The sequence below is a fragment of the Gopherus flavomarginatus genome, unplaced genomic scaffold (genome assembly GCF_025201925.1).
Source record: "Gopherus flavomarginatus isolate rGopFla2 unplaced genomic scaffold, rGopFla2.mat.asm mat_scaffold_34_arrow_ctg1, whole genome shotgun sequence".
In the NCBI taxonomy this organism is placed as follows: domain Eukaryota; kingdom Metazoa; phylum Chordata; order Testudines; family Testudinidae; genus Gopherus; species Gopherus flavomarginatus.
In genome coordinates, this window is record NW_026115061.1 from 6,175,543 (window position 1) to 6,197,887 (window position 22,345).

The 22,345-nt window shown below is 48.0% G+C and overlaps 1 non-coding gene across 1 annotated transcript; it reads right to left on the minus strand.

The window, feature by feature from the left end:
- Window positions 1-21,768: 21,768 nt before the first annotated feature.
- TRNAK-UUU (transfer RNA lysine (anticodon UUU)) lies at window positions 21,769-21,841 on the minus strand. The gene has a single exon. It is a non-coding gene; the product is annotated as a tRNA-Lys (tRNA).
- Between the last annotated feature and the right edge of the window lie 504 nt (window positions 21,842-22,345).

The window sequence follows — 22,345 nt, forward strand, 5'->3', positions numbered from 1 at the left end:
TGCGTTGGAGCTGCTGACATGATTTCTGCTAGCCCTGGGCTTACATTGCAATGTAGACATACCCTGATAAGGCATCTATAACATGATAATAGCAGTGTGGCCCAGCTGGCCTGGATCATCTCAGGTTGTGAGGCTAAAAACTGCAGTGTAGATATTTAGGCTCAGACTGGAGCCCAGGCTCGGAGACCCTCACCCCTTGTGGGGTCTCGGAGGCTGGGCTGAAGCCCAAATGTCTACATTGTAATTTTATAACCCTGCAGCACAAGCCCCACAAGCCTGAATCAACTGACCCAGGGTTTGAGAATAGTGACTTGGGTGTGTTAATGGCAGTGTAGACATAATGATACACTCTGTCCACACTGCAGTGAAACACTCAGGGCTGCCCCATTCCAGCTCAGGCTCCCAAGGCTTTGGCCATGGGGTGGTAAATTTGCAGTGTAGATGTATCAGCTCAGGCTCAATACTGGGCTTTGGGCCCCCTCAAAGTTGGGAGGGAGTTTAGCAAGCAAAAAAGGTAAAACCGCAATGAAGTATTCCCCTGGACTCAATGGCATTTCTCCATTGGTCTGTCTGCTTTGGGGCAGGGACAATAGCATATCCTGCTGCATTCATTATTTCATAGGATGGTTTAGGATTTTCATTCTCAGACACTGGGCACAAAGCAAGACTCAACCCTCAGCATAAACTAGGTGAGCTGCCCACAGATTCTGGCAGCCACAATGAGCATTTGGTGTGAGAGCTCAGACCTGCCCCTGTCCCAGAGGGAGGATGTCATCAATAAGGGGACTGGATCACTGACCTACCAGCTCCTAACTCCCAAACTTTCAGTAACTCTGTTATCAGTGCCTGTGAGTGTAATTTAAACCATAAGAAAACCCACACTGGGCTCGATCAAAAGTCCTTCTGACAGCAGCCAAGAGCAGGTGCCCCAAAAACCACTCAACAGGGCACCACTGGGAGTTATTATCCCTGCCCCAGAAGCAGACAAACCAATGGAGAACTGCCATGAGTCCAGGGTAATACTTCCCTGCGGTTTTACCATTTCCACTTGCTAAACTCCCTCCCAACCTTCTGGGCTTATAGAGCAGGGTACTGAGACTGAGCCCAGACTTGTACACTGCAACTTTACAGCCCAAGCCACATGACCCTGATTAATCTGACACAAGCCTGCCCTGAGTGTTTCATTGCACTATAGACCTACCCTAAAGTTATGTCTAGACTGTGATTAAAACACTCAGGACACCTGTCTCAAAGCCTGGGTCAGCTGACTCAGGGTTATGGGACATGGACTGCAAGTCCATAAAATTACAGTGCAGATGTCATGGTACAATTCCCCACTCTGAACCTTAGCGTACAAAAGATGGGGTACCAGCATGAATTCCTCTAAGCTCCATTACCCACTTAGAACCTGTAGCGCTGCCACCAACCAGGAATTCCAGTGCCTAGTACACTCTGGTCCCCACAAAACCTTGCCCAGGGACCCCCAAGACCCAGACCCTCTGGATCTTAACACAAGGAAAGTAAACCCTTTCCCTCACCGTTGCCTCTCCCAGGCTTCCCCTCCCTGGGTTACCCTGGAAGATCAATGTGATTCAATATCCTTGAATCCTGAAACAGAGAGGAAAATGCACCTTCCCCCCTCCTTCTCTCTTCCCCTCCCAGATTCTCCCTGAGAGAGACAGTAATCCTAACACAGAGAGAATTTATCCTCTCTCTCCCCCTTCCCTCCTTTCTCCCCACCAATTCCCTGGTGAATTCAGACCCAGTCCCCTGGGGTCTCACCAGAATAAAAAAACAATTAGGTTCTTAAACAAGAAATTTTTAATTAAAGAGAGAAAACCAGTAAAAATCCTTTGTAAATTTAAAATGTAATAGGTACAGGGTCTTTCAGCTATAGACACTGGGAATACTCTCCCAGCCTAAATATACAGGTACAAATTAAAATCTTTTCATCAAAATACCAATTTGAACTCCTTTCAGCCAAATGCACATTTGAACTCCTTCCAACCAAATACACATTTAAAACTCCTTCCAGCCAAATACACATTTGCAAATAAAGAAAACAACCATAAGCCTAACTCGCTTTATCTACCTAGTATTCACTAGTCAGAACTTATAAGAGCCTGTATTGGAGAGATTGGAGAGAAACCTGGTTGCACATCTGCTCCCTCTGAGCCCCCAGAGTGAACAACAACCAAAACTAACAGCACAGCACAAAAACTCCCATCCCTCAAGATTTGAAAGTATCCTGTCCTCTGATTGGTTCTCTGGTCAGGTGACAGCCAGGCTTACTGAACTTGTTAACCCTTTACAGTCAAAGAGATATAAAGTACTTTTCTTATCTGTTTCTTATCTGTTTACGACAGCAGACATATGGACTTGAGCGCAACCTCTGATACCCCATAAGGGGTGAGGGTTTCTGAACCCAGACTTCAGTGTGAACACAAATATCTGCACCACAGTTTATAGCCTCTTGGCTTTAGCTCCATGAGCCCAAGTCAGATGACCCAGGCCAGCCCTGCTGCCATCTTTATCCCAGGAGAGATGGACTCTAAGGGTACGTTCCCATTGCAATGGAAGCCCAGGTGTGGCACGTTGTGCTCAAAGCAGCACCCTGGAAGCCCCATATTCACCACTCTCATATAGTGATGATACGTTTTGAACAAAGTCTGCCTCGTGAGGTATCATTTTAAAAATCTTGAACTGTTCATCTGTTGAACATTAATGTCTTCTTGCATTCTAGGTGCTCACATTGGTTTTGGAAGGTATTAAGTTTGCTCTGTGCCTTACAGAAATATGTTATGAGGTTGAGAAATGCCCACCACCAGCCTTTCAGGTGCAAAAATGGAGGAGCCAGACTCGCTGCTGGCCCATTAAAGGTAGCTACACTCCCAAGAACTGTCCCAGGAACTGTGTACAATGCAGACTTCGCCGAGATAACACAGCAACAATGGACACTGCTTGACTCACATCATAACAAAGGAGCTTTCTAGAAAGTTGGAAGAAACTATGAAAGAGGTGTAGAGACATCGTGACTTGGCATCGCTCCACCACAACTCAACAGCTGGAAAAACATCTGGATGACAAAACTGATTCATAAATCAGAAGATAATAATAATAATACATTCAAACCAAAGTCCTCAAATAATTAGTATGGGTTTTTCAGCAGACATTTTTCAGTTTAGAGAATTTTGTTTTCCCAGTCAGACCTTGCCAAGGGAAGCAGGGAGAAAATGTTTGAGTTGCCTACTTCAGAATAGCTTGACCTAGACACTAGCTGTGGGTCACTGTCGTTGCCTTGCTGAGAACTGGAGTATTTTAGTAATTTGGGAAGGTCCCAGGGTGTTTGGGGGAGATTATGAGGATGTTACCTTTTGATATAAAAACTAAGACATACAGGACTAGAGAAATTTTTTTTTTAGAAATCTGAGATTTAGACATTTTATTTAAAGCAAGGGGGGTTGGAGTTTCTGAGCACGTTTTTGTTTGCAGGAAGCAACATTGTTTGATCTGTCATTGTACCAAAGGGAGAAATGGTTGTCTATAAAGGAGGAGTGAAAACTAAATGCATCCAATGAGAATGGGATTTGAACCTATGCATGCACAGCACCATGGATTAGCAATCCATCACCTCAACCACTCAGCTGTTAGGAAACAGACAGGAGGAGAAATCTAAGGCCAGCAGAGCTAGGGACAATAAGGTGTTTATAAATACTAAGCAGAAGCAGGAGTTGAATGAGCTCCCCCCTCACATCTAGTGAGAAGTTGGGGGAAAGACTTCAGCAGGGCCGCCCAGAGGATTCTGGGGACCTGGGGCCGTCGGCGGCAGGCGGCTCCGGTGGACCTCCCACAGGCGTGCCTGCGGAGGGTCTGCTGGTCCCGCGGCTCCAGTGGAGCATCCGCAGGCGTGCCTGGGGAGGTCTACCGGAGCCGCGGGACTGGCAAGCGGCAAGGTGCCCCCTGCACGGCGAAATGTCTAGAGCTGGCCCTGTTTGGCAGCGGAGGGTCCCCGCCACGGGTCTTCGGGGCACTTCGGCAGTGGGTCTCGGAAAGGAAGGGCCCCCCGCTGCCGAATTACGGCCAAAGACCGGGTTGCACTTCAGCAGCAGGTCTTGCTTCGGCGGTAATTCACTGGTGGGGGGTCCTTCCACCCTGGAGCAGAAGAACCCCCCCGCTGGCAAAGACCGGGAGCGGAAGAAGCTCCAGGGCCCGGCCCCGCAAGAGTTTTCCGGGCCCCCTGAAGTGAGTGAAGGACCCCACTCCAGGGGCCCCAAAAAACTCATGGGGGCCCCTGCGGAGCCCGGGGCTTGGGGCAAATTGCCCCTCTTGCCCCCCCTCTGGGTGGCCCTGGACTTCAGGAACAGACCGTGTTTGCATAGACACCACTGCTCTGCCTAGCTTTTCAGCATGAGGGGGCAGCTTTCTCAAAATGGCCAGTTTTGGCTGGTGGCGGGTAGCAATGATAGCTGCTCCATGCACACAGGTCACTGTCCCCGCATGGGTGCAGGAGGGGGTGCAGGGGTTAGGGTGAAGGGGGTGCAGCAGAAGGGCAATGGCTGGTGGAATAGGAGGGGAGTGTGGGAGTTAAGGGCAAAGGGGACACAGTGTAGGGGTTAGGGCCCAGGAGGGGGCAGGAGTTAGGGGTGAAGGAGGTGCAAAGGTTGGGAGTGCAGGAGCTGGGGGAAGAGGGAGGGGGATCATCCAAGGGCAATGGGGAAGTGACAAAGTACAAGTTTTGCCCAGGGCACCATTTCCCCTAAGGCTGGTTCTTGATAACATTTCTTGCTGAGAGGGAGAGGGGAGAGAGATGAGGCGTTTTCTCTCTGTTTCTTTCCTCTCCATTTTCTGCTCCTTCCTTCAATTCCAGAAACCTCCCTTGTGTTTCATACTGTGCAGTCACTCCCTCCCCACCCCAGGCCTCTGGAGCCTTTGGAGCAGAAAGATCCTAGGAGCTGAGGATGAATCCAGGGGTGAGCAGCTGGCAGGAAGAAGTCCTAGCAGCTCTTCTGGGAACACAGAGGAGGAATGACTCCCCCTTCTCTAGATTCTCCTGTGGGGCTTTGGGGAGCAGAGAGGGTTCTGTGTTAAATTCCATCCAACATCCCCCTTTGATCCAAGTCAAGGAATGTCTCAGCTCTGCATGATACCCTTGGCAGCACCAAACAAAGGATGTTTTCCACTGCCCAGGAGACCCAGCCAGGGACTGATGTGCTGGAGATATGTTGGGAAAGGGACTGTCTGAATTCCCAAGGCAGGGAATGAACAATCTACTGCAACATCATTAACCACAAACACACTCTATCCATGCTCCAGCCAGTAGGGGAATGGGCAGGAATTCTTGCTGTTCAGCCATGGCCACATGTACAGAGCTGCACAGCAGTGAGTGTGCTGGGGAAGCTGGTCTGAGCAAAGGATTGGAATGGCCCTTCAGTGAGAACAGAACCAGAGTGTAGAAAGGCCCCTGTGTTAAGTGGTTGTGGCTGAGTGCTTAGGGAGCTGGGGTATGACACCATAGGGGTCTTTCATACCTCTGGAGAGACTTTGCTACAAACTGAAGCTCTCTAAAAAGGACTGAATGACCCATCCCAGCTGTGGATGGACTCCAGAGACTTGATTTCAACCTGCAGTTTATTCCATCACTGCTACAAGCCTGAACCGAGAACTTTGCCATTACTGGATGTGAAGGGTTCAAAACCATGTGCATTTTATATAACAACCTGGTCTATGGATTGTGCCAGCTCTTTTCCAGACCCAAAGTCCAGAGCATGGTCAGGGGACCAGAGGCCTAGCAAATAGTGATCAGCTAAGAGAAAGGTGGGGTAAACAGAAAGCCTTGCTTGCTAAGATAGGCCTGGTCAGCAAATTGCCAGGTGTTGGAGCTAAGAGCTAAAGAATTGTGTCTTCTTCAGAGCTGCAGATTGAACAAAGAATCCCTGTTCCTATTGTGTTTGATTCTTCTGTAGGGAGATATTCTTCTCACAGATCCAACCTTGAATTTATGAGAAGTTGGCACATGTCAGTATAAGATATGGCATCCTTCCACCTCCCTTCCAAGGGACCAATGCCTTGCCTTTAGACACACAGAAAACAATCTTTATTGCCATATACTTTCACTGTTTCTTTGCTTTAACCCCTATGAATGTACCTGTTGGACCATCAAAAGAGTTGCTCCATTCCTATGGACCCCAAATCAGAATTCAACATTGATATTTTATACTAATAACATTTTATCAAAGTATTAATTAAATGTTAACCTGCTAACTTGAGACCATGGGTGGAGACATTATGTAACCTGTGAACCACTGGCTAATGTGCTATCTTGTCTTGCTGCAAAACCTATCTCGGGGTGTGGAACTGCCTACCCTGTCACTTTCCCTCACCCATGGAAAACCTATATATTCTATTGTAACAACTGATTGACAGTGTCTCTGAGCCTAATAAGCAAGGTGACTGTCCGCCAGTACTGTCTGTAATAAAGTCCTATTATTGACCTCTACACAGTCCACAGTAGATTTATGTCCTTCACAGACACCTGCTGAATAAAGAGGAGATTCAGCATCCAGCACCCGGTGGTGCCTGGCTGAATGTGTCTCCTCTCCCCACAGCCTGGTGATCTTTTGAGGAAATGGAGAAGACTGCTTTTGTCTAGCTGTACATTGCTTGCAAAAGAAACAGGTCTTTTTGGTGACAAGCATTGAAAGGAGCCACTAGACAGATGTGGAGACAAGAAAAACATCCCCCAACTGAACTTGCATCTGTGGATGCTGAAGCCACAACACAGAGTGCTAAATGCTAAATGACCATGGCTGGTGTCAGAAGAGTCTCTACCAAAGCCTTTTTCACCAGCAGGGGCCTCTCTGTGCACAGAACTCCTGGTAGCTTGATGGCTGCAGGCAGTGGAGAACTCTGTTTTGGCATCTGTTTGTCTCTTTGGGGTGAACATTTGCAGTGACTGTTAAAAGGCCTCTGGATAGGGGTCTTTGGGAAGAGCTGGCTGAAGAGCCTTTCTAATAACCAGGAAATCTTGGCTTGGCCTGACAGTTCTTCCTTGCTGAACCTAATGTCTCTGTTGGCTCCTTTTTTGTATATCTTTTCATAAAAAGAAAAGACCTGTCAGCAGAATCCTTCTAACTGGTGGTTCAAGACAGAGAGAGCCTTCCTTGCGGCTAAGTCTTGGTGTCATGGAGCACGTCTCACCACTGCAGTGCCTCCTGTTGGCCATCCTGGCAATTAGCTCTGGTCCCCTGGTGCGCCCTCATCCAGTGGCATCTGGCTGCCATCTGTTCTATCATTAGGACCCATGTCGCTCTCAGGACTTCAATGTCCTCTTATGGACACAGCCCTCTGTCTGTGCCCCACTCAGCTCTTTCCCTCCTTCCAGGGGGCAGCTGTCCTCTGCCCAGACACTGGCCTCAGTGGCCAGCTGCAGTCCAGGGTGTAGCCACCTGTGAGTGGCAACTGAGGCAAAAGGGGTGCAACTCCAACCCCCGCCATCTGTTTCCCTGGACCACTTCCCCACAGACCTAGCACCTTCCTCCACCTTTGTATCAGGGCCTCAGTCTGGCAGTAGTCAGCCAGGAGATCACTCATGCTCCCCTTACCCTCCCAGCACTACTCTAATCATGGTACCACCCCCACCCCTTCCCCTTCTCCTTCTCCTTCTCCTTCTCCTTCTCCTTCTCCTTCTCCTTCTCCTTCTCCTTCTCCTTCTCCTTCTCCTTCTCCTTCTCGGCAGCCAATCCTCCCTCCTCAAACTCCAAGGAGTGACTGACTCTTGCTGTGCTGAGCAGACCTTTATATATGGGCTGCTCCAGCAAGCCTTCTCCTGATTAGCTCTCCCAATAAGCCCTTTCCTGACTGGCTGGGTTCTGTGCTGCCTCTGCAAGGCTGCCTTAATTTTTTTCCTGCTTGTTTGTGGCAGCCACCCCACCACACTTGGAAAGTGGCAAATGAGAAATGAAGGAAAGGTTACCATGACTCAGAACTGAGCCGAGGTTGCTGTGACTGAAACACAGATCACTAACCACTATATGATCACAGTGGCTGGTGGGAGAAGCACATGTCAGAAGCCCTCTGTCAACTCAGCTGTGGCTTTCTGTGCATGAAGAGCCAGACACCGCAAGACCTGTAAGCCTTGAGGGAAATGGGGAAGGTCTGTACTTTGGAATTTGCAGGTGTTGTCCTGGGCCATCAAATGGAACAGTTATAAATGTTTTCTTGAGGCAGGCACCATGGCTTAGCTGGCTAAAGCACCTGCCTAGTAAACAGGAGATCTTGGGTTCAACTCCCAGTAATGCCTTTTTGTATGACTTTTGTCTCCTCTTCTCACATTTTCCTGTGTCTTTCTAGGAAACGGAAGAGACCTCCCTTGGTATCCAGGTAATTGCTTGCTAAGGAAAAGGCTTCTTTGGAGAGAAGCATTGGAAAGAATCAAATCATAAGCCTGGAGCTGATGAAAAGGCTGCTGTGACTGGCATTAGCATGGCAGTTGCTTCAACTGCAATTGCTGCAACATGAGAGCCTGTGCCACACGTCCTTGGGATTCGCTGGGGATGTCCACACACAGATGCCATGTCACCTTCCTTTTGATTGTCACTGATGAGAACTGGAGCAGCTGGGAGAAAAGTCCCAGAGAGCAGCACCGTAGCTAAGCTGGCCAAGGCACCTGACAGGCAAAGTGGAGGTTAGAGATGCAGCACCCAGTGGTGCTTGCCAATTGTGCTCTTCCCACCTTTTGGTCAATCTGTCGAGGAAGCAGAGAAGACTGCCTCTGCCTTGCAGTGCAAATGCTTCCAAAAGAAACCAGTCTTTTTTTCTGACAAGTGTCGGAAAGAGGCACCTAAGAAACATGGAGACAAGGTAAAGGTCATTGTAACTCAACTTGCATCCATAGCTCTTGAGGCCACAACGCAGAGCACTGAGCACTGTATGAACACAGCTGGGGATAGAAGAGGCTTTTCCAAAGGCATTTTCCACTAGCAGGGTCCTCTCTGTGAGCAGAATTCCTCATCGTTTGATGTCTGCAGGCCCTGGGGATCACTATTTGGCATTTCTCTCTCTGTCTCAGTGAACATCTGCTGTGGATGTTGAAAGTCTGTGATGGGATCTAGGGGATGCAACCTGAGCCCTATGTCCCACCACCTGGATTCCCTCTAGCACTGTGATGCTGTGACAGGCTGCGAAACTCTGGCACATATTGCACTTACACAGACATCCACAGATAGGGACACATCCAACTGAGTTACATGAATGCTTCTCCCAGCCACTCCTAAAACTAACGATAGAGAGCCTCCCGCCAATTCCCCCCAGCTCTGCAGCCTGGCACCCCTGGATCATACCATCTTGCCTTAATCAGAAGCCTGATCGGTGTGAGTTTATTAGGCAGAGTCCACCCTTCCCTCACTGTGAATAGTACATGAACCAGCCTTGTAAGGGAGCTGAGATTTCCCAAGCAAATGTTCTCAAGCAAAATAACCTAGTTTTAGTACAGCATAAAACAGATTTATTAACTACAGACAGATGGATTTTTAAGGATTATAAGTGGTAGGCATAAAAGATCAAAGTAAGTTATCAAAGAAAAATTCACACTCTAAACTTTACACCTTATTACACTAGGCAGTAGTTAGGTTATGCACACAGGAAGGCTTAATGCTCGAGCTGCAGCACATGCTGGACAGGCTTAAGGCTGGGCTCCCCATGGCAGGAAAGAAAAAGACTGGGCCCTTGCAGGGGCAGGCTGGGGCTTCCTGGATCCCATTTGCTCACAGCCAGCCCCCCACCCTCACTCCCAAGTCGTCCATTGTGCCCCTTGGTCTGCCAGAATGGAGCAGTGGTTTTCACTGCACCAAGTCCACTTATGGCTTACAATCAACTCCCAGACCCCACACAGCCCACCATCTCGGCCAGAAAGGAGCCCACTCAGCCTCCCATTGCTTCTTTTCCTTCCCCCCAGAACCCCACTTCTCCTGGCCTGCAAGTAGCCATCTCTGGGATGCCAAGAGGCACGCAACGGGGTCTATCTCCCAGAAGCCAACCGCACCTCCATGGGTTTGTCCCTCAGAAGGGCAGATGGGGGCTTTCTGGATCCCAGTTGCTCACAGCCAGCCCAGCCCCCACCTCTAAAGCCATCAATCATGCCCCCAGGTTGGCCATAAAGAAACAGCCATTCTCCACTGGATTCAGCTTTGCTTGTTTTCCTTTCACCCAGAACCATCCTTCTTCTCCTGGGATGCAAGTAGCCATCCCTGGGATGCCAAGAGGCAGGCACAAGATTCTACCTCCCAGCAGCCAACTCCATCTCCCCAGGCTGTGACAGAATGAATGGTGGTGTGCTACTAACCCCACTTAGCTGCACAGCTTCTGCCCTGCCTTTCTCAGCTCGACTTTCCTCTATTGTCCCATTCCTGTCTTACTTCCTCCTTTGGCAAGTCATGCAAAGGAGGCCAGCAGGAAGTGACAGCCTCTATAGGCCAACCTCCAAGGGCAGAAGAGGCCAAGCCACAAGCCTCCAGAAGGTGACATGCCGCATTGCTCTAGGTACTCCAGACTGATGTCAGCACCCTCTGTCATGCAGGGGTTGGAGTTTTCCCAGGGACAGGACAATAGCAGAAGGAGGAGCGCCTTCCTGGACAGCAAGGGGATCCAGGAAAAGGAAGCCAGCATATTTCTACCAGTTTTTGATCCAGGGACCTTTTGTGTGTTAGGCAACTAAGATAACCACTACACTATAGAAACTCCATCGGCTTGGCTGGTGCTTGCCCTGGCACATAACGATGGGCAAACCTAGAGACAGTGGTGGCAACCCTCCAATAGGTCAGCTGGAAGAGCTGAAGACTGGAGCCGGAGCTCATGAAGGCATCCTTACGTCGCCCTTGTGACTCCAGCTTAAGGAGGAGCTTCTTTTTCTTCCCATTGCTGACGAAGAGCAAGAGAAGAATGAAAGGTCTGGTGGGCCAACTCGGTGCAGAAGCCCATGCTGTCTTTTCCTGCTGCATAGTCTGAAATGAGGGACTTGTGGCAGTTGAAGGACCTACTGCACTTTCAGAAGAACCCCACCCTGCACACAGAGGGATAGAAGAGCATTCCAAGACCTGGGATTAAACCAGGGACCTTTAGCTTAGCACTCACCCAACTGAACTACTTCAGCAGCTGCTAGGTTTCTTTTTAGCCTACTGCTTTTCTGTCTGGGATGTTTTTGTTAGCTGTGGCACAGAAAAAGGAGGTCATTGGAAGTGACCCATGAAGGCAAGATTCACTTTTGCCTTCCTTGCTCATTTTGGGGACCACTGAACCCTGCTCACTAATCAGGGGCTAGTGATGCCAAAGCCCAGGGAAAGGGAGAACAAGTGTGGGGCCCCCAGCACTGGAACCATGTGAAGGGGCTTCAGGAGAGGGTCATGGCTGGTGGCACAGGGAGTTAAGGGCAAAGGCAGCACAGGAGGGGGCAAGAATTAGGGGTGAAGGAGGTGAAAGGTTTGGGAGTGCAGAAGCTAGCAATAAAGGGAGAGTGGGGATCATCCAGGGGCAATGGGGAAGTGCCAAAGTACAAGCTTTGCCCAGGGCACCATTTTCCCTAATACTGGTCTGAGCAAACAATTGGAAATGACCATTCAGTGAGACCAGAACCATAGTATAGACAAGTCCCTTTGTTAAGTGGTTGTGGCTGAGTGCTTAGGGAGATGGATTAAAAAGCACTGGGTGTCTTTCTGTGGAGGTTTGATTTTTGCCTGCTAGGCAAGGCTGGTGTGTGGTGTCTTCATGGCTGTACTTTCAGTGTCTGATCACCCACAGAGCCACAGGGAGCCAAGTCTAAACATATTCAGAGGCTCTATGCCAGGGTTTCTCAACTTCCTTTCACTACAACCCCCTTCTGCTAAAAAAAACTTACTACATAGCCCTGGAAAAAGGGACCAAGCCCCTCCCCACTGGGCAGAGGAGGGGAAACTAAGCCCTACCCCAATTGGGGGAAGACAAAACCAGAGCTAGAGGGATTCAGACCTGGATGGTGGGGCTTAGACTTTTGGCTTCAGCCGCAGGCCCCAACAAGACTAATGCCAGCCCTGGCAACTCCATTAAAATAGGGTTATGACCTACTTTGGGGTCCTGACTCACAGTTTGAGAACCACTGCTCTCTGCTGAGGGGAGAGAGTTTTCCTGTGGGTGTAGTTAATCCACTTCCCCAAAAGGTGGCAGCTATGTCAGTGGGAGAAGCTATATCGGTGGGTGTGCAAGCTGTGGTGTTTACCACATTTAAGAAGTTTAATCAAACCCCATTTTTAAAACCACCTGTGGTCTGGGAATGGCAAAGGAGCTTGATGAAGCAAGGTCTGTCTTTCAAAGTCCTGGAAACCATGATTCCATGTTACTGTTGTCATGGGGGTATAGCTCAGTGGTAGAGTGCTCGATTGCTGATTAAGTGGTCCTTGGCTCAAACCCCACTGTGCTTTTATAACCTTCTTTCTTTTTTTAAAAAAGGAAAACACTTTCATTTCCATTCTCCTTTATGTTCAGGAGCTCCACTATACGGGGGTGCTTGATATGAATGTAAACACTAAACATTTTGCTGTCCAAATGCATAAAAACCTAGCAAACCTGTCCATCAGCTGAAATCAGTTCCAATCTTCTAAGTGTCTAGTTTACGTTTTCATCAATTAAACAAAGGTATCATATGAATCTACATTTGCAGATCCCTCTTCTCCAGTAGCTATGCTGTGCAGAAGAACAAGAGCCACATCCAGCTGCAGTTCAGGAGTCTGATGACCAAAGAGCCAACAAATGTTCTAGGGGTTGGAGAAAAATGCCTTCTAGTGAGCTATTGAAAGAGCTCAACCTGTTTAGCTTATCAAAAGAGGATTGAAAGGTGACTTCATTGAAGTGTTGAATGGCCTTAATGGAGAGAAAAGATTGGGTATTAAAGAGCTCTTTAATCTAGCAGAGAAAGGCATAACAAGACCTAATGGCTGGAAGATGAAAAGAGACAAATTCATATTACAAATAAGACACAAATATTCAACAGCCAGGATGATTCACCACAGGAACAAGCTACCAGGGAAAGTGGTGGATTCTCCATCTCTTGATATAATTTAATGAAGACTAGATGCCTTTCTGAAATGTTTTTGCCCCAAAAGTAGCTCTTGTGTCATACAGGAGGCGTGTGATATAGAATCTCAATGGAGTGTGTTGGTTGACATCGCAGATCCTGTTCCTTTGCAAGGTGTGTGCATTTGATTTGGGTTTTAGCCCACTAATGCAGCGGGGGGGCAATTGCCCTCTGACTTCCCCGCCCAGCTCCGTCCTCCATGTGCCTGGGCATCAGCGGGACTGTGTCAGGAGAGCAGCTTCCCCGTCCCAATCTCCGCGCAACTGGGGAACGAGCAGGGACGGCCCCTTGAGCGCCGGAGACTGGCGGCGGAATCTCATTTGCATAGTCAGGGAGCATTGCGGGAGTCCCTGGTCAAGGGGCTGGTTTTATTCCCAATGTCCCTGGTTCTGGTGGTCAAACTTGGGATTGAAATCGATTCAATTAAATTTCCTCTTCAAGCGAGAAGTTTAGCGGGCTGTCATTGTCGTCCCCCTGAGTTGAGGAGAAGGCACTTCTGACCCAGCAGCGCCTCTGTGGTATGCCTTTTCTTATCTGATTTGTTTTCAGAGTGTGTAAGTCTTTTGCCAAAGATTTCTACAGAGAGGAACGTTTAGGAGTTTCTGTCTGATTTTTTCAGGCTTGAGTAAGGTTGTTCTCCAGCCTTGTGGGAAAAAACAGGCTTGGGGTTGGACTTTGCTTCCTGAAGTTCTTTAGAGGATTAAAACTTCAGTTGTTTTCAAAGGCAGCTTTCTCTCTCTCCCCTCCCTGCAGGCCAACATACCTTTCAGAGAAAGGCCATGTCTGTTATCTTTAGTTAGTGCCTGATGCTTTTCCAGGAGGGGGCTATTTTGTGATCTGTCTTCACCTAGCTGTTTGGTTTCGTGTGTTGTCGGTATTAGTGAGTTGGGGAGGCAAGGCTTACATAATGTAGAAAATGACTTACAGATATCGTTTTGAGTTTCCTTTTTTTTTTTCCAATGAGTCATCTCATTTCCAAAGGAAGGAATTAGAATAACTAGTCACCACATTTTCTGTGTTAATATTCAATGGTACAAAAAGGATCTTCATACTGGCCTATCAGGTTATTCTAGATGACCTTATGCAGCAGAGCTCATTAACAATTAATTCTTTCACCTCCAACGATTTCCTGTAAGAAGGCCAGAGTGGGTCAGACCAATGGTCCATCTAGCTCAGTATACCATCTCTGACATTGGCCACTGGTCTCCTTAGTCTACCTTCCAGAATTGATTGAACGGTTTGGATCATTCTTTCCCTCGTCTCCCTACAGAAGAGAAACTTTCCATCCCTTTCCCGTTTGGAAAATGCCACCATTTTAACTTAGGAACCAGTCTCTGTAAATGTTTTGCCCAGACGAGGGATAGTTCATAGGCGCAGAAGAGGAGGAAGGGTGGGGCCCCTTGAGTCACATTCCTAGTGTTTAAGGCCAGAAGGAACCAGCCAATGACCTGGGAGGGACTGGGGTGCACGAATGCCCGAGGCCCTACCATGGCAAGGAATTGATTTGATGCCATTGACCGTACATTTGAGAGAGTTCTGTGGGAAGGAGCAGACAAGAGCATTGGGGCTGCAGAACAGTGCTTGCATAGGCTTGCTTTGCCCTGTTTGCTGTACAAGTTAACAGTGAGAGATTGCTAGTCACAGGTCAGTGGGTGGGTTTGTGCACATTAGGAGTGTAAAGGGAACCATCTTTGAACAGAATTGTGTGTTAAGGGGTCTTGCTTTGAATTCTTCCACTGGAGTCATTTTGGGGAAGTGAGCCTCACTGAGAGTTACCTCATTAGGATGTTAGTGGTGTGGCTGGGAGCTGGTCAAGGTGAGGTCGAAAGTGGTGGGGGCAGGGGTGCACATGCATCGCACAGTCTTGGTATTGCTTCTTGGTTCTCTGTGAGCTAAGATCAAGTGTTGTAGGCCACTGCTAATGCCAAGAGTGAGATAGCATGACTTCATACACCCACAAGGGGGAAGAGTCCTGTAAACCTCCCCTGCTAGATTTTATCCCCTTGAGCCCTGAACCTACCAAACTGAACTCCACCATGTGAATGTCATCCTATCCCCATTACTTGGCCTGCTTATTTATACCCATGACTGTCTGTAACTTTTTGTATGAGTGGTGTACCCTCACTACTTGCTGACCGTATCTTGATCTCACTCACCATATATTCCCCCATTGGGGACATTGCAGACTGTATATGTTATGTGCTGTCCAATACCAAAATACTAGCATCCCCCTATACTCTGTATGTTACCCCCAATGACCAATAACTGATGTTTCAAACTCTCTGTATCATCTGTTTTTAAACATTTTCTAATAAACTTTTAAATCTGCTCTTATCAGTTTAATTTTCTCAAATGGACATCTGCAAACCATTGTCCTGAAGATGGAATCTCCTGCAGCTATTTTTGAAAAATTGATGCTGCTTTATAGAGCTACTCTAGTGCTCAAGCTGATTTTCATGTGCATGCTGCTGATTTGCATATGCACTGCACTACTGATACAATGAAAGAAAATTCTCTTTCTTCTTCTCTTTCAGTTACACCACCATCGACCGCTGCTGTTCCTGTGTGTTCCACTTCCCAGAAAACCCAACAGAAGCTTGTCTCGAAGACCCGGACCACCAGCAAGGATGAAAACATCAGGAACTGGCAGAAGAAAACCCTGGTGGACATCTCTATTGTTACCAGATTTGCCAATTACCTTGGGATATGCTCATTTATTCGGGTTACTTTTCTGGGGAAGGGGATTCTGTAATTCTATCAATGTACTACTTGTGTGTTCATATGGAGCTCTACTTCTCCCTTCTACCAGTCCCCTCCCAATGGAGCTAACCTGCAGGACCTAGGTTCCCTAGGGCTGGGTTTCTTCAGCCCAGGATCCAGATGAACACCCACCCACCCACCCATTCATTAACAGAGCAAATCTGAGAGGACCAGGTCAATCAGCACTGTCAAGCTGACCCCTTATATGTCCCTGGACTCACTGGGCTGGATGGAGCAGCACGTTCAAGCTGACTCTCCTTATATGCCCCTGGGCTCCACGGACTGGGTGAAGCAGAACTTTCAAGCTGTTACCCTTATGGGTCCCAGATTCAACACATCCCTATCCCCACCTTCACAACACAATTGTACTGGCAGTAACCTACTTGATGAGCAAACCCCACAGGATTTTGGGTGCTGCAGGGATCTTTAGCTTAGGTAAAAGAAGTGTTGCTGCAGAGTGAATGGGGGGAGCTAAAAACACAAAAGAGTAAGGTTCAGCCAGAGAGAGAGAAGCAACCAGCTTAACCATACAAGTTATTTATTGAATACTGGTGATAACTGCACAAGGAGGCTAAACCAACATAACATACATTATTAAAGGTTAATACCTAAGGTAGAAAGGAAAAATGAAAAGAGAGAGAGAGAGAAGTGGATCTCACCACCCCCTGAAGCTTGGACTGGTCGGGGTTCCCAGATGATGCTGGTAGCTGAGGGTCCTGAGGGCAGGAGGCAAGCAGAGTACCCAGCACGATCAGTCAGGAGAGTATGGAGTCCTAGTGGAGCTGATGCAGAGTTTGGATCTGAGCATAAGAATGATGACTGGAGGGTGAGTAGGGATTTCTGTAGAGAAAATACAATTGTTCAGGGGAGACCAATAGATTTGTTTATAGGTAAGGCTGATAACTCAAGGGTTTTCTTTAGACTAGACAAAAGGAACTGATCACTCTTGGCTATGGGTGTTTTCTTCCAGGGAGCTCACAATGGAACTAACTTTATTATCTCTAGCTTGCTTGCATATATATATATATACCTGCCCCTGGAAATTTCCACTACATGCATCCAATGAAGTGAGTATTCACCCACAAAAGCTCATGCTCCAAAACGTCTGTTAGTCTATAAGGTGCCACAGGATTCTTTGCTGCTTTTACAGATCCAGACTAACACGGCTACCCCTCTGATAAATGCAACTAGGTGGCTTCACTATTTGGATATCAATTAAGGATTCATTACTAGAATTGGTCTGATAATTGCTGAGCTGGGTGTGTGCAGACATAGGTTCCTTAACATCTAGTGCAGAGATTCCCATGATGCACTGCTTCCCTGCTTTTTCTGGTCCCAGAATTCAGTGTGGTTCTTGGTTCTCCATTCTGTATGCAAATTGAGATGTCTTCCTGTCCCATCTTTCATGCAGATGAGGCTAGGGGTGTTGTCTCTGCTCTCCATTCTGTATGCTAATGAGGGATGTCTTAATCTTGTCACTCTTGTCAGGAGGGGTCTAGGTGTGTCTCCCAATGCCCTTCACTGCTCTCTGCACGTTCTTTTCTCTAATGGGTTTTGGTTTAAGCAGAGGCTGGGGGGTGGGGAGGGGAGTCTTTCATGAGTCAGGCTGGATACTGCACCCTGGTTCCCCAAGAACACAGAGGTGTCTGGTATCAGGGACTTTGGTTTGTAAGTATTACTGTTATTATTCTCTTCTGATTTCTGAATCAGTTCAGTTCAGTCTTTGTCCTCCAGGTGTGTTTCCAGCTGCTGAGTTGTGCAGGAGAAGTCATGATGTCTCGTCCCCTCTTTCATAGTTTCTTCCAACTTGCTAGGAAGCTCCTTTTGTTATGATGTGAGTCAAGCAGTGTCCATTGTCTCTGTGTTATCTCGGAGAAGCCTGCATTGTACACGTTTCCTGAGATAGTCCTTGGGAGTGTGGATACCTTCAATGGGCCAGCAGTGAGTCTGGCTCCTCCCTTGTCGCACCTGAAAGGCTGGTGGTGGGCATTTCCCAACCTCATAACATATCTCAGTAACGCACACAGAGCAAAACTTAATAACTTCTCAACCAATGCAAGCATACACAATCCAACAAGATATAATGTTGAACAGAGCAAGACTTTTGAAATCATACCTCACCAGGCAGACTTTGTACAAACCATGTCATCATTATATGAGAGTGATGAATATGGGGCTTCCAGTGCTGCTTTGAGCAGAGAGCAGCACACCTGGGCTTCCATTGCAATGGAGACATACCCTTACAGTCCATCTCTCCTGGGATAAAGATAGCAGCATGGCTGGCCTGGGTCATCTGACTTGGTCTCATGGACGTAAACCTGAGGGGCTAAAAACTGTGGTGCAGATATTTCTGTTCACACTGAAGCCTGAGTTCAGAAACCCTCGCTCCTCATGGGCCCAAGCCCATATGTCTGCACTGTAATTTTATAGAGGTTAGGAGGGAGTTTAGCAAGTGGAAATGGTAAAACCACATTGAGGGGACTGGACCACTGACCTATCAGCTCTTAACACCCAAACTTTCAGTAACTCTATTATCAGTGCCTGTGAGTGTAATTTAAACCATAGGTTCACCTAGCTCTGAATTTTGTCTTCTGACAGTAGCCAATACCAGGTGCCCCAAAAGCCACTCCCCAAATAACTACTGGGAGTTGAACCCAGAATCTCCTGTTTACAAAACAGGGGTTTTAACCACCTAAGCCATAGTACCTGCTGCTACTTATAGCATGGTGTTTGCCCACACCTGATGCTCTGCTAATCCCCACTGGGCCCTGACGAGTGTTGCTCGTGCTTGGCTTCTGTAAAACGGAGGAGCAGGTGAAGTTTTACTCCCAAGGTGTGTGTATGATTCTTTGGATAGGTCTACACTACAAAATTAGGTTGGTGTAATTACATTACTTAGGCTGGTAATGCAGTTCTATCAACCTAATCTCAGTGTAGATAGTGGCTCAGCTGTCAGAACTTCCTGGAGCCATGAAAGGAGAGAGGACCAGCCTCTGTAGTGGAATTCAGGGCAGGCAAGTTCATAGCAGGCATGGTGCAATACTGGTGGAGCCAGTTATGGTGATATAATGACCAGCAGCATTTACACTGACAATTTGTCACTTTAAGTTTGCTGCACAAAGCTCTTGGCCTCTCGTCAACGTGGTTTTATTTTGTCAACAAAACAGGGCAGTTTTGTCGCCAGACCTGGCATTGCAGTGTGTGTACCAGCCAGAAGCTGCTGATCGAGGGAGCGTTGTGTGTTTTTCACACACCTGAGCAATATAATGATGCTGAAATAACTTTGTAGTGCAGACCTGGCCAAAGATTCACACACTCACACACACAGCTTGCAAGGAAAACGTCACCTGCTCCTCTGCTTTGCAGAATCCAAACACAAGCAAAGCTTATCAGCCCCAGTGGGGATGGCAAGGAGTCAGGTGTTAGCAGACAGTGTGCTTTAGCCACAGGAAGGTACCATGGCTTAGTTGACCAAAGCACCTGCCTTGTAAACAGGAGACCTTGGGTTCAACTCCCAATGATACTTTGCTGAGTTACTCCTGGGGCACCTGGTATTGGCTACTGTCAAAGTACAAAACACATAGCTAGATGGGCTTTTGGTCCAACCCAGTATGCCTGTTCTTATGGTTTAATTACACTCATAGGCACTGACAATAGAGTTACTGAAAGTTTGGGTGTTAAGAGCTGATAGGTCAGTGGTCCAAGCTCCTTGCAGATGACCCCATCCCTCTGGGACAGGGGCAGGTCTGGGCTCTCACACCAAATGGTTCATTGTGGCTGCCAGAATCTGTGTGCAGCTCATTTAGTTTCCAACGAGGATTGAGTCCTGCTTCGTGCACCGTGTGTGAGAATGAAAATCCTAAACCACTCTTAGAAATAACAAAAGCAGCAGGACGTGTTATTGTCCCTGCCCCAAAACAGACAGACCAATGGAGAAATGCCATTGAGTCCATGATAATACTCCACTGCCATTTTACCTTTTTTTCCTGGCTAAACTCCCTCCCAACCTTGAGGGCTCCCAGAGCCCAATATTAAGCTTGAGCTGAGATATCTACAGTGCAAATTTACCACCCCTGGCCCTAGCCTGGGAGCCTGCCCTGACATGGGACAGCTGTGGGTGTTTCATTCCAGTGTGGACGTAGCCTAGCATTATGTCTACACTGCCATTAACACACCCAAGTCACTATTCTCAAACCCTGGGTCAGTTGATTCAGTCTTGTGGGGCTTGTGTTGCAGGGTTATAAAATTACAGTGTAGACACTTGGGCTTCAGCCCAGCCTCCGAGACCCCAAGAGAGGTGAGGGTCTCCAAGCCTGGGCTCCAGTCTGAGCCCAAGGAGCACAAATCAGATCATCCAGGCCAGCGGGATTTTATCACACTATAGATGCCCTCTCAGGGTATGTCTACATTGCAATGTAAGCCCAGGGTTAGCAGAAGTCATGTCAGCAGCCCCAACACACAAACATAAACCACGAGAGAAAGACCCACCCCCAAATAAGCTGGGCAGTGTCCTTCCCCCTACAGTTGGTAAGTCCAGCAACCTTGGATAGGTCAGTGTTCCAAGCTCCTTGCAGATGACCCCCTCCCTCTGGGACAGGGGCAGGTCTGGACTCTCACACCAAATGACTCATTGTGGCTGCCAGAACCTGTAGGCAGCTCATCTAGTTTCCACCGAGGGTTGAGTCCTGCTTTGTGCACATCGTGTGAGAGAATGAAAATCCTAAATCGCCCTTTGAAATAACAAATGCAGCAGGATGTGTTATTGTCCCTGCCTCAAAGCAGACAGACCAATGGAGAAATGCCACTGAGTCCACGGTAATGATCCAATGCTATTATACCTTTTCTGCTTGCTAAACTCCCTCCCAACCTTGTGGGGTCCAGAGCACAGTATTGAGCCTGAGCCAAGATGTCTACACTGCAAATTTACCACCCCACAGCCCAAGCCTCGGGAGCCTGAGCTGGCATGGGACAGCCCTGGGTGTTTCATTGCAGTGTGGACATAGCCTAGCATTATGTCTACACTGCCATTATCACACTCAAGTCACTATTCTCAAACCCTGGTTCAGTTGATTCAGACTCTTGCTGCAGGGTTATAAAATTACAGTGTAGACACTTGGCCTTTAGCCCAGCCTCCGAGATCCCACGAGGGGTGAGGGTCTCCAAGCCTGGCTCCAGTCTGAGCCCAAGGAGCACAAATCAGATCATCCAGGCCAGCCAAGCCACAGGGATTTTATCACAGTATAGATGCACTCTCAGGGTATGTCTACATTGCAATGTAAGCCCAGGGTTAGCAGAAGTATGTCAGCAGCCCCAACACATAAACATAAACCATGAGGGAAAGACCCACCCCCAAATAAGCTGGGCAGTGTCCTTCTCCCTACGGTTCGTAAGTCCAGCAACCAAAAGTCCTTTAACATGAGCCCCCCTCCTCTGCACCCCATTCACAGCTGTTGTTCTTAGTCAGTGCAAGCCCAGAGGTGCCTCTGTACAGTTCACTTGCCATCCTGGGTGGGAAAGGGGGAAAATAAGAAGGCACCATAGTCACTATGTTGTCTAAGGACTCACATAGTGCCTAGACAACATGGACATCCCTCCACAGCCACCCTGTCCTAAAGTTGATCTAACTCCTAAATTTTAGTATTAGGACCCAGGCCCCAGCCCACTTGGCATTGGAACCCCTGTCCCCTGCCTAGCAAGTGATATTGCATTGAGGGTGAGTCCCTCAATCGGGGTCTGCCAAGCACAGTTCTGCTGCCCTCGATTCACACAACAAGGATAACAACCCTTTATTTCTCCTGCCCCTATAACATGGAGACTGGGAATCCAACACCAGCCAAAATCCTGAAGAGAAAAAGTAACATGAAAGAGGACTCCATAAAGACAGTTTAAGATCTTGGTGAGTAGCTTATCACCTGACCAGGGACTTGAACCCTAGACCTTCAGACTAAAAGTCTGATGCTTTACCCACTGAGCTAGCCAGGCTTCCAAAACCAAAGAGCAAATTGGTGCAGGAGAAACTAGTCAAGAAAACAAGAGCAGGAAACAATAGGGGAAATCCTGCTGCTCTCTCTGGCCTGGTCAACACTTCAAGTTTATATCAAATTTAGCAGTGTTAAATCTCATTAACCATGCACCCATCCACACAACGAAGCCCTTTATATCGATATAAAGGGCTCTTAATATCGGTATCTGTACTCCTCCCCGACGAGAGGAGTAGCGCTGAAACCGGTATTGCTATTTCGGATTACGGTTAGTGTGGCCGCAATTCAATGGTATTGGCCTCCAGGCGCCATCCCACAGTGCACCATTTTGACTGCTCTGGGCAGCAATCTGAACTTGGATGCACTGACCAGGTTGACAGGAAAAGTCCCGTGAACTTTTGAATTTCATTTCCTGTTTGTCCAGCGTGGAGTGCCGATCAGCACAGGTGACCATGCAGTCCCAGAATCAAAAAAGAGCTCCAGCATGGACCGTATGGAAGATACT